Source organism: Oratosquilla oratoria, unplaced genomic scaffold (assembly GCF_046742065.1).
Source record: "Oratosquilla oratoria isolate Oo_2021 unplaced genomic scaffold, ASM4674206v1 SCAFFOLD80, whole genome shotgun sequence".
In the NCBI taxonomy this organism is placed as follows: Eukaryota; Metazoa; Arthropoda; class Malacostraca; order Stomatopoda; family Squillidae; genus Oratosquilla; species Oratosquilla oratoria.
This window is the reverse complement of record NW_027467744.1, coordinates 254,942-268,006: the sequence shown is the minus strand read 5'-3', so window position 1 is coordinate 268,006 and position 13,065 is coordinate 254,942. Positions and strand designations below refer to the sequence as shown.

Below are 13,065 nucleotides of genomic sequence, written 5' to 3'. Positions count from 1 at the left end.
TGCTGCCTTTTTCAGAGGGAGGTTCCTTTTCTGGGGCACATAGTGAGTAGTGAGGGGGTGAAAACAGACCCTGGTAAGGTAGAGTCGGTTAAGGAGTGGCCGGTTCCGCGCAGTGTGACGGAAGTGCGCGGGTTTATTGGTTTGTGTACGTACTACAGGCGGTTCGTCAAGGGGTTCGCACAAATCGCAGTACCACTCCACCACTTGACTCGGAAAGGGGCCTCCTTTCACTGGAGTGAAGAATGTCAACGGGCCTTTGATACATTGAAGGAGGCTCTCGCTAACTCCCCTGTGTTGCCGTACCCGGACCCCACGAGACCGTACGTGTTGGATTGTGACGCAAGTGCTGAGGGAGTAGGGGCTGTCTTGTCTCAGGAGAAAGATGGACAGGAGTGGGTCGTATCCTACTTTAGCAGGAAGTTCTCAGCACCAGAGAGGAATTATTGCGTCACCCGTAAGGAGTTGTTGGCGGTGATTCTGGCGATTGATCACTTCCATCCTTACCTGTACGGGGCCAAGTTCAAGATTAGGACCGACCACGCCGCTCTGAGGTGGCTCAAAAACCTCAGAAATCCGGAGGGGCAGTTGGCTAGGTGGATTGGGAAGCTGGAGCAGCACGACTACCACATCGAGTATCGGCCAGGGAACATGCATAACAATGCTGACAGCCTGAGCCGCCGTCCCTGCGATAGCGACTGTAAGCATTGTAGCCGCCGTGAAACGGAACCTGTGAGCGTGAAGGCTGCTGCTCTTGCTGTTGACACGAAGTGGGGAGAGGACCTCAGGCAGGCCCAGCGAGATGACGCTGATATTGGGCCCATAGTGACACTGAGGGAGGAGGGTGAAGAAAAACCGCCTTGGGAAAGTGTGGCACCGCTAAGCCCGGCAGCGAAGGCGTTGTGGCAACAATGGTCAGTGTTGCGAGTGAGTGAGGGTGTGCTGCAGCGGCAGTGGCACTCGTGTGACGGCAGTATATCCTTCTGGCAAACCATTGTTCCCATTAGTATGAGGGAAGCGTTAGTGCGCGAGGCTCACAGTGGCAGTGCGAGTGGCCACTTCGGTGTGAAGAAAACCCTGGGGCGTTTAATGCAGCGAGTGTACTGGGTGGGCATGCGGAAGGACGTGAGCGAGTGGTGCAAATCTTGCGACGTGTGCTGTGGAAAGATGGGCCCCGGGAGGAGGTCAGCTGCTCCCTTACAAGTGTATCAGGTTGGGGCGCCTATGGAGAGGGTGGCGGTGGATATCCTAGGGCCATTTCCTCAGACGGTCCGAGGTAACCGCTTCGTGTGTGTGGCCATGGATTATTTTACGAAATGGCCGGAGGCATACCCGCTGCCGAACCATGAGGCCGCCACCGTGGCAGGCGTGTTAGTGGACGAGTTTTTCGCCCGGTTTGGAGCTCCGCACGAGCTACACTCCGACCAAGGAAGGGAGTTTGAGTCGGCAGTATTCCGGGAGTGCTGTCAGTTGCTGGGCATCAAGAAGACTCGCACCACGCCCCTGCGGCCGCAGTCGGACGGCATGGTGGAACGCTTCAACCGCACGCTGGGGCAGGAGTTGGCGAAGTGTTGCCAGGAGAGTCAGGAAGAGTGGGACTTAAAAATCCCCCTGCTTCTATGGGCCTACCGTTCAGCTGAACATGAGGCAACCGGGTACACGCCAGCCCGGTTGATGTGCGGGCGGGAGCTGCGGATGCCAGTGGACCTTGTGACTGGCAGGCCGCCGGACGAGGACATGCCCACTTCGGTCACCCAGTACGCAGCGGCCCTCCAGGACCGCCTCCGTGAGGTGCACCATCAGGTGAGATCTAACCTGAAGGTGTCGGGCGAGGCGATGAAGGATCGGTACGACCGTCGAGCTACGTCACCGCCCTTTAACGAGGGGGATCAAGTGTGGTTGCACAACCCTCGGCGTAAGAAGGGGTTGTCTCCCAAGCTCCAGAGCCCCTGGGAGGGGCCATATGTGGTGGAGAAGGTCATCTCGGACGTCACCTTCAGGATCCGCCAGGGGGCAAGGAGGAGAGCATTGGTGGTGCATGCTGATAGGCTGTGGAGGTACCACGGTCCTGGCAACTTCTCCTGGGGGGAGCAAGCTTCTCAATCGAGCAGCGACGAGGAGGACGGGGACCGAAACCTGGGGGACGACGAGCCATGGATGGTGGGAGACGACGCGTCACTGACGGTGGGGGCGGACGGAGACCCGGACCCGAGGAGGACCGCGTCACTGGTGCTGGAGGAGATTGCAGCAGAGGAGCTGTGTCCCTTAGAGGGGGCACTCACAGACGTCGACGCTGGGTTCGTGGTAAGGAGACCCAGGCGGGAACGTCGTCTACCGGTATGGAGTGAAGATTACGTCCTTAGTTAGTTCTGTGATACCAAAAAGTAAATTTTTAGTTTCTCTTTTTTTGTGATGTATGTATGTATGGATGAGGGAGTTGGGGAGCGAGGTTGCTCCATCTCTTTACAGGTGGGGGTAGTGTTACGAAAGCGGCCCCTATTGCATCCTGTCGACATCGTGACATCGGAGATGACGCTTTCGTCGTGATCCTTGGCGCCAAAGATGGACGCCACCTGGAAGCACGTGACGTCGAGCAGCGACTGTGATTGGTCGAGGCGTGCTTGGCGGGACTGCGTGGGCACGCGATCCCGGGGAGGACAGAGACGAGCAGGACAGGTGACGGGAGAAGGCGTCGTGGTTCTCGCTCGGATTATTATTGCGTTTGTAAGCTGTAGCGAGGCTTCAAGTAGCCTTTCGAGGGCTGGCAAGTGACCCGAGGTGCCTCCTACAGCCCAGTATTCTTTTGTAGTGGCTCTGTGTAAATAGAGGATATAAGTCTACTTTGCGTTTTCGTCGCCTTGAGAACTCACCACGGGACGAGGTGGCGAGTGTGAGCGGGCGAAGCTCGCTCGAAACATTACCGTCACGTCTCTTAAGTGCAACGGACCCATGAATTGAAATCGGGTGACAAACCTCCAGTCTCCTGGGGGGGGTTCCTTACACTATTATCATTATAATATATATATTTTTATATTTTTTATATTCAATATTTTCGTTATTTTATTATTGTAAATATTTAGATATTTTCATTTTTATTATCATTGTTATTATTATCATTATTATTGTTACAATTACGATTAATATTTTCTTTTATTTATTAGTGTCGTCATCATATCTAATTGTTAAACTTTATCATTATTACAATGAATATGTAATGTTCACACTTGTCACCAACTATGGTAACATGGGGAGGTAGTGAGGTCCACCCCATGTATAAAATGCTCACAGCCCATTTGTAAACTCATTCCTTTGAAAAAGCATACCTGCGAAAATAGTCAGGAATAAACTCAAGACTAAGACTCCTGTGTTTCGTACTCTGCTTACGTCAACCTGTCAGAATGTCTCAACATATACCGTATATCCACTGCTCGGCACAGCATGTGGTTACCAATAGTCGTGCAGAAGTTGGATACTGCATATATACACCCAGGGCCCTCGCATGTGGGGGAGGGGGGTTGCAATTTAGTCTGAACACGCCGCCTACAAGGCTGACATTTATGATAAAACAAGGTCAAAGGAGCCCTGAATATTTGACTGTATTATATGAATTTTGCATTGGAATAAACAGTGAAGTAGCCAGAAAATGAAGGCATAGAAATCACTCCCACCCATTCCATCCCCTACATACTCCACTCCCCTCTACCCTCTTCCCTCCCTCTTATTTTGGCACCTCCTGGATGACGGGTCATCCCTGCATTTTGTCCACTGCCCTGGGTCAGAAGCGGTGTTGCAAGACACAACACATCCACAGCAGGGCCGCTTTATTAAATCTGTAAACCCCTCTCATCCCCTCATGCAGAAAATACTGGGAGAAATCCCTCCAGGCTGCGCCAATTTATTTTTCATAATTCCTCACCCCCCCATCCCCCACCACACTCCCCCTGGTGCATCACAGCATCATCTATACAACCATTCTTCATTCACCCCTATCTGTCCTCTCCTGTCTTTCTTCAATAGATGTTACCCTTTCTCAGTGCCCCTTTTACCCCATCCATCCATCTCCTAAGTCAACCCTTTGTTTACTCCTTCCACCTCTGCCTTCCACACCTTTTACTAGTCTTTCTTCACTCATGCTTTTCATGTTTCCAAACCATCTCAATACTTTCATCAACCTTATCTCCCAATACCCTTTCCACCCCTGTTCTCCTTGCCTCATTTCTCTATCTAGCTTAGTAACCCCTATCATACTTAACGGGCATTTCATCTCGCATTCAAACTCCTCTTCCTCTTATGTTCAAAGTTTGTCCCATACAGTGCTGTTAGCACAGTCAATCATGCACTCCTCTTAGCATCCATTCCCAAATGTCTATCTCTCGTTACACTTTTTAATCCCCCCAAGGCATTTACTCGCTACTTTCAATCTACATTATACCTCCACGTCTCGCTTTCCCACCACATTCGCACTGAAGTATCTAGAACTATCCACTTCCAGTCTTACTCGGTACTCTCTCCCAGTCTGCTGCCACTCCTTGTACATATCATCACCTTACTTTTATCCACATTTTTCTTGCACTTCTTCCGCACACCTTCCCAAACTGTCACTAACTTCCTCAAACCTCCTGATCTTGGTACAAGCAGTTGTTGGCGAACAACTGGTTTATCTCCCACTTTTCTCAATTTTCTTTAACCATCTCCAATCCCTGACCCACGACCCTTGCTCTCGCACCACCCCATCCATGTATAAATTGAAGAGCCAGGGCAACATAACACATCCCTGATGAAGTCCTACCTTTACCTCAAACAACTCGGTTTCTAATCCTAACACAAGCTCTACTATTGTAAAAACTCTGGACTGCTCTTTCCTGCTCTAGCTTTCCTCCTATTCCATGTATCTGCAATACATCCCACAGTGCCTTCCTGTCTACCCTTTCATAAGCCTTTTCCAAATCCATAAAAGCCCATAATACATCCTTACCTTTTCCTATAGCTTTCTCACATATCTTACCACAAAAATCTGATCTACGCAACCTCCTACCTGTCCTTAACACACTGTTCCTCACCAGTTACTCCCGTTCCTCTACTAATCCACTTGATCAAGACCCTCCCATAAGCCTTGCCAACTACTTAAAAAGCTGATCCCTCTGAAACTATTACTCACACTTTTCACCTTGTAAAGTGGAACTATACAGGCACTCCTCCAGTCCTCCAGCACACTACCCTCTCCTAAACATTAACCTCACCAGCCAGTCCATCACTGTACTTCCTTTTTTCAGACATTCTGCATGGCATCAATCCAACCCAGGTGCCTTACCTGCTCTCAATCTTAACTGCCTTCACTTCATCTTTCCTTATTTCTCCATTTCCCTTGCTCATCATGGTCATTTTCTTAGCGCTTCCCACTACAACTACCTTTCCCTATCTATCCTCCTTCACATTTAGCAGCCCCCTGAAATACTCTGCCCACCTTCCTCTTGCTGCCTTCTCTTCCATTATCATCTCTACATCTACACCTTTTACTTTTTCTCTACTTAATTTGCCTTTCTTCAGTTTCATTCCCAAACATTTTTTATTACTTAAAAGATTTTATCATACTCTTATCCCATTTCACATCAGCCTCCTTTATCTTGTTTTATTTTTTACTTTGTACCTCTCATGTGATTCCCTTGCACTAATTTATTACTGTAGTTATATTATGGTGAGCTATGGGTTTCACATCCTGGAAAAGTAGTGTGCCAGGCTTTGCACATTTGCCAAAGTGATCCCTGACCTAGGGTTTGCCCGGGAATCTTTATCATAGAAATTACATAGGACTAAGAATGACTGGTCATTGATTGCAAGAATTGTATGAAGATTCCTAGCTTGCATTGCATGGATTCGGTAGATTTAACAGTTGCATGATGCTCTTTGTAAGTAAATGTAAATAACAATTGCATTTATTGCAGGTAAGGAGAGTGCCTCGATCTTCTGAACGAGTGGAGGTTACCAGTGTGCATTTACAGAGGATTGAGAGGAGGCTGTAGTTCACAAGTAAAGTGCATTTACAGTTATGACCACCTTGAATTGGTTTATGCTATGTAAAGTTTTGACTTTTGTGGTGCATTTATTATGCCTTTATAAATGAAAGGTATTATTTTTTCTGGAAATTTCTCCCAAAAATGCAAACCCTAAAGGTACATCAGTATTAACTGGTTACAATTGGAATTTAGTTAATGTAGACAAGTGTTTGGATCTACATTAGTTGGAGGTGGAGAAAAACTGTGGGTTCTTCTCTTTATTCTGTTGCCTCAGTCACTGGTGCTTTCCACCAAAGCCAGTGATGGTGTGTGGCAGTTGCCAACAGTATAATTACTTTACAGTTGTATACATATTAACCCATTTAAGCCGAAAAAAAATGAAAGTAAGAATTTGATGTTGCCGCTTTGATATATGCATAATGTGAACCTAAACTGCAAACATATGATGAAAATTACTCCATATGTACAATGGTTCTCATTTTATTGACGAAAATGTGTTGTTGCGCAAACGCAATGAGCAGCGTTTCGACCGCAGTACATGTTGCGTAAGAAGAATTTTAAGAATTATGTATAAAACTCACTTTTGATACATAATTAGAATTTCCTGACTAAAAAGGAAGCCTTGAATTTCTTTATTATAAACTAAAGGAAACCAAAGAATACAGCCCTTAGAGATAATACAGCTCTCGAAGTGGAGAAATGAGGTGCATGTGATAATAAAAAAGAAAAATCATGATAAAGAAATAGTACAACCTATCTTAGATATATATTCACAGGATTCTCCTGGCCTACATGGTATGGTACTGCACTGAACACTTTTGATGCAGGTATACTTTACATTTCTGGCATATGAATACAGTCTGACTGTTACACAACCTGCAACGACAGCGTTTTGGAGGATCCGATTTCACGATGTGATGCCCAACATTATCATAGCGCATTTGTGCTGATACACCTGCAACACTGAGAACTGGTCGTGATCTTCCTGGATTATTTGGCTTTTTGCTGTGATTCTGTATCCATTCAGTAGCAGCAGCACGTATGAATGATAACATATCCTCTTTGTAACCTCCTTCTCTTGCAAAAATCCAGGCATTGTTTACATACATACATACATATACCAAGGCTTTTTCCCCCTTCCAAGGGAGGTAGCCAAAAAGGGAAAGGCATAAAAACACTCCCACCCATTTCATCCCTAAATACACTCCACACCCCTCCCGCCCTTCCTCTCATCTGAGCACCTCCTGGATGACGGGTCATCCCTGCACCCTGCCCACCGCCCTGGGTCAGAAGCATTGTCGCAAGACACAGTACATCCACAGCAAGTTCGCTTCATTTAATCGGCGATCCCCCCTCTCCGTCCCCCTTTGCATATAAGGCGAGGACGGGGAGAAATCCCTTCGGGCTGCGTCAAAATTTACTCACACATACTACCCCACCCCCCACCCCCCACCCCCCCGCCCATTCCTCCTCATGCAGTCACAACATCATCCATATACAACCATTCTCCACTCACCTCTGTCTTCCGTCCTCTCCCTTCCTTCCTCAACAGACATTCCCCTCTTCCCCAAAGCCCCCTTCACCCCATCCATCCACCTCATCCTAGGACGTCCCCTCATGTTCACTCCCTCCACATCTGCTTTCCATACCTCTTTTACTAGTCTTTCTTCATTCATTCTTTCCATGTGTCCAAACCATCCTAATATTCTTTCATCAACCCTATCTCCCAAATCCTTTTTCACCCCTGTTCTCCTCACCTCCTCATTTCTCACTCTATCCAGCCTAGTAACCTCCACCATACTTCTCAGACACCTCATCTCAAACACATTGTTTACACATACTGTAAACAAGTATGTGACAATTGGAAAGTACCAGTTTTTCCCACGAATTGAAGGCCTGTACTGAGCAATATTTTGATCTACCCTATCAACACCACCCATTTTCCGATTATACTGATGGATGGCATTTGGCATCAAAACATTCATACGTTTCTTCTGAGAAGCAACATAGCGTTCAGCCTTCACTAGTGGTGATACTCCATACTCAGATGATGCAATTGTTACAATGCCATTATCTTGCCAGCGTGCTGCAATTATCCCTGATTCAGCATCACAAAAATGTTCTTCAGTTCCCCTAGGTAATTTCATAAACTTTGCAGGATTTGTAAATGGGCATTTTTCGATTCGGTTTTTTCTTGGTGTGCCAGTAGCATGATGACCCATGCTCTTGATTTTTTCTACAAGTTTGAGGGATGTAAAGAAGTTATCAAAGTAAAGGGATAACTTCTTTGTTGGATAACGTTTTTCTATCACATCCAAAACATCAAGTACAACTTTTCCACCAAGTCCATAAGATGCATTAGCCTTATCCTTTGCACCATCTTTGCCTTGGTAAACAGATATATAAAAAACATAGCCATTTGGATCAGCTGCAACCCATGCTTTATAACCCCATCGTACAGGTTTTCCCCTGATGAACTGTTTTGTGGGATACCGACCAAAATAAGGTATCATTGACTCATCAATGGATATATTTATTGGCCCAAATACTTCCCCGTACTTCAGAAAGTTGCCATTCAGGATTTTCATGAGGGGAGAAACTTTGCCATACTTGTCATTTTTGGGAAGCTTTGTGTTGTCTGCAGCATGAAAATATTTCATGATCTCATCAAAGCGATCGCTGCGCATGGAGTCAGCAATAAGCTCATTATACACGTCTGGTTGTCTCTGCCAATACAGTCTGCGACGTGGAACGCAACAGTAGCCTGACACTAACAAAATTCCTATGAAGGTTTTCATTTCATCACTTGTCAGCGTAAATGAATGTTTACCATTCTGTACTGCATAGCTTACAGTTTGTTTCACAAGGTGATCAATAGCTAATACATCCAAGAAAAGCTCAAGGGTCTCACTAGGCTTATGTGGAATGTCAGCAATTGATGGTTTATATGGGTAACATGGAACATTTGTCTTTTCTGGGAGATCCTGTGCTTTCCATTTTCTGAGTTTTATGATTTTCTTTTTCTGGGATGCTTGTCTTTCAGCATTTTCATCTACATCATCTTGCGACACTGTGGAATCTAACACTGCAAAAGCAGTTAGCTGTGTTCTGGGAAGATTAGAGATATCCATGCTTTCTTCTTCGCCAGAATCTTCATCTGTCACAGCACCATCATTTGCAGGCATAATGTAAACGTCATGTGTTTCAGTTTGTTTTACCATTCCATTGGATTCATCTTCATCACTAATTTCACTCTCGTCAGACATAGTAGGTCTCTCTAGCTCGTCTAAGATCTCGTTCAAATTCATTTTTCTGAAAAAATAATAATAATGGAATTTATATATCGTAAAATGTTTGTAGACGATATGTATGCTTTCAACAAACAAGTTAGGCTACACAGATGTATTCATTCACTGCAATTATATGCACAAAAAAAAATATGCGTTACAAAATAACTACTTCAATGAAGAGGCCGGTGCCGATAGTTGCGTTAGCGCAACTTTTTCTTTATAAAGTTTTTACACAACTGTCATCAGTATACTATCAAAGAAAATATGGTTCAAAAGTGTTGTCATGAAAAGAAACATAGAAGATTCTTATGAAATAGATATGAACAAATCCCCGATGATAGTTTTCCTTACTCACCTCCTTTTTGATGAAGACATTGTATTTCAGAAAATGGAGCTTCTTTCACTTGCTTTTCCCCTCAAATAATGAGACGTGTGACATCATATGAACCTTCCACTGGGAGTTCTGGGTGTCTACTGGTATCGGAAGCAGCTACAGGATACAACATGCCGTTCTATCGGTGTAGCTCGACATCATGTTGTAGCTTGTTTCATGTTGCGTTGACGCAACGAGCGGTGTAAATGGGTTAAGTTTTTCAAATCATTACATTATAGAACAGCATGGTCAATACTTATTTTAGCTCTATACATTTCTACACAAAGTAGTGAATTGCATTAACTGTTATATGGCAATATTGTATGGTTGAATCTGCCAGTTTGAGATGCAAGTGTCTTGGTGGTTGGACTCGCAGGTCAAGGCAATTTGGCAGGTCACATAACAGTAGGTTCTGCGTAGAGCTGATGGTGGTTGCTGCTGATTGGCCCCCAACTCTTGGGGTTGGGGGGTGGTCCCACGATGTAGACGTTGCAGCTCCAGGACCAGCTACCAGAAGAGGCTGGACGACGGTGTTGTGAACAGCTGCCCAGAATGTAACACTTCACCCCATACCATACAACACATAATGGAAGACTGCATTATACACAATCATGCACGCAAACAACACAACATACACTCTATAAAGGATTTGTGGGAAAACCCAGTTTCAGCTGTGGCCTTCCTTGGGGAGACGGGACTGCTCGGACAGACAGTCTAGGGAACGACAACAACAACAACAACAACAGTAGGTTCTGTTGAAGGCTTGCCACTACCACCAGGATCTGATGTAAAGTAGCTAATGCATGAGTGTATGCAAGCACAAAAGTATATATCTTTCTTGCAACAAGATAAATAAACATGGATTTGAGCAGTTTCATCATAGGAAAATACTGTAAAATTTACTTAATCATAAGAACATGGAGAAGTAGATGTATTCATTCACCTGGGCAAGATGCAATCTTGTGAAAGGGTGGTTCGCCTGCAAAGGTTGTGATAGGGGAGAGGAGTAGAGGGAAGTTGTTTTGGTAAAGTCTTAGTAGGGGTAGTACCAACTCATGATGGAACGTTTTATGTTAAGGCCATGAGGAACTCTTGATATCTGCATCACTCATAAGATCATGCAACTTAGTGCTTTGATTTTATTATTACTCCTGTCCAATGATATGAATCCAGTGAAATTAGAGTAGAGCTTTGAGGTGGGGGTGTGGTAGTGTGTAAACAACGTCTGAAAGTTCTAAAGTACAATTTCTCACTAAATGGTTGTGCAGATGCACCATATCCTTGGTGAGCGTGAATATATATATATATATATATGTATATATATATATTTTTTTTTTCTTTTTTTATAAGACTTTAAATTTGCTACTTTGACCTTGACATAATCCTTGAAATTGTAGATGGAAGTTAATTCTGAAACCAGGTCATGTAGTCTTTTTGTCAGAGCCAAAGACGACAAATTGAGGTGATTCAGATTTACCTAGTATTATACGGGAAGGGAGCTATGCTTCTGGTGCCGTCTTTGTATCTCTTGGCATAGTTTTTTCTTAATCTTGTAGTGTTTGCACACTGTCTAATTTGTTCCAAGTACCTATCACTGTGTGGGAAGATTTTTCTTTCTTAAGATCTCTTCTGTAATTATTTTTTAGTTTCTATTTCTCTTGTTTCTCCATTGACCCATTCAATAAATTATTCTTATCTAAGATTTCCATTCCCTTCATAATTCTATAGGTAGTAAGTCTCCTCTTTCCCTTTGTTCCAGAGTTGGTAATTCTAATTTGGAGAGTCTTTGTTCATATGTCATTTTGGAAAGAGTTGGTGCCAGATGTATACACCACTATTAACTAGTACAAAGATATAGTCAAAATAACAAAGAATTAACAGTAGTTAATCACAGTAACACCCCAATTGATCCTGAAGTAAATTTTTACTTTAAAGTTAACAAAAGATTGCGATTACTACTGTGATACACAATTTGACAGTTTCATGATATTAACTGTTTTGTCCAAGAAAAAGTTTATTTGACTTACCAAAGAGGGTCTATCATTAGTATTGGGGTTCTCTAAATGTCAATTCCGTGAGGGAATGCATCCCTTTGCATTATGCCCATTGAATAATTAAAAGTGGCTTTAAAAGGTCAGCATTAACTTCTTAAAGACAGCTTTAAAGATGAAGGAAGTATGATGTAAAAGTTTGCTGTAAGAAGAAAACTTTAAGACTTCAACTATTTGCTAAACTCGTTCTGGACAGTACTTCCTCTGGAATTGTTTGAGAAGCTTTACTTTCAGTGGCCTGTTGTATTGTTTTTCTTTAGAGTATCTGTCCATCCTATAGGTCTCTCGATTTTCCTATCCAAGCCATGTCCTTCCGCTTGTAATTCTTTCAGAATTTCCTAGGCGATGTTTCTCCTTTTCCCTTGGATACCTAGGTACACCAATGCATCTTTTTTTATCCACTGTGTCCCTAACTAATGTGGTGCAATGCATATGCACATACTAGTCTTGTGGGTGAGAGTCAGTAGATGTAGGTAGAAAGGACACTGCATTGTTCTTGAAGTTCTCCAACAATAACTTCTCCCGCAGTTTAGAAAACTGGTAATAGTGGAATTGGTCAGTAGTTGTTATAGCTAGATTTGTTGCCTGATTTAGATACTGGAACTACTTTTGCTGATTTCATAGCATCTGAGAATAATCCTTGCTCAAATGACTAGTTGCATATTGCTAAAAAATGATTTTTTATGTTTGGCATGATTTGCTCTACAAGGCTCATTGATTCCTAGATAATCAAGCGATTTCTTGCTTTGCATTGGTTTAATGTTATTCATAAGCTCGTTGTCGGTGAGTGGTTTTAAAAATGTTACTGATTTCGTTGTTTCATAAGTCTCAAATTTGATTAGTTTTTGTTTGCTTTGCGAGTTTAGGTCCTATGTGGGAGAGGAAATCCAATTAATTTGCTGTATCTTTTTTTGTTTTGCCTTTTTTAAATAAGGTCTTTGTATTCATTGTGATTTCTACTTTTTGGCCTAGCTAAGTTATCACTTCCCATCTTTTTTATATTACCTTAATTATTTTCAGAGTATCTTGGTGTTTTTTCTCGCAATTGTGTAGGATTGTTGTCTGTTTTTGTACATTTTGATTTCGTCAGTCGTGGACTTGCTTTTAATTAATTTCTTGTTGAGTTGGTTTTTCTTTTGACATGCATTCTTAAGGCTGTTAGTAATTTTTTTTTCTTCTTCTTCTTCTTCTTCTTCTTCGTCTTCTTCTTCGTCTTCGTCTTTTTCTTTTTCATCTTCTTATTCGTCTTCTTCTCCTCCTCCTCCTCCTCCTCCTCCTCTCCACTTCTCTCTCGGTGTATGATTGATGGGCATTTTCTGAATTGTAATCCAGATTACAGT

The 13,065-nt window shown here is 43.5% G+C and overlaps 2 protein-coding genes across 2 annotated transcripts in view; both read left to right on the top strand.

Annotated features, from left to right (window-relative positions):
* The window catches only part of LOC143024013 (uncharacterized), a 163,725-nt gene that overhangs the window by 47,183 nt on the left and 103,477 nt on the right, over window positions 1–13,065 (top strand). The window lies entirely within an intron of this gene.
* The window catches only part of LOC143024018 (uncharacterized), a 114,434-nt gene that overhangs the window by 6,183 nt on the left and 95,186 nt on the right, over window positions 1–13,065 (top strand). Inside the window, exon 2 of the mRNA XM_076182712.1 lies at window positions 5,940–6,024. The gene's annotated coding sequence lies outside the window, so the exon portion shown is untranslated. The remainder of the gene's footprint in view (window positions 1–5,939; window positions 6,025–13,065) is intronic.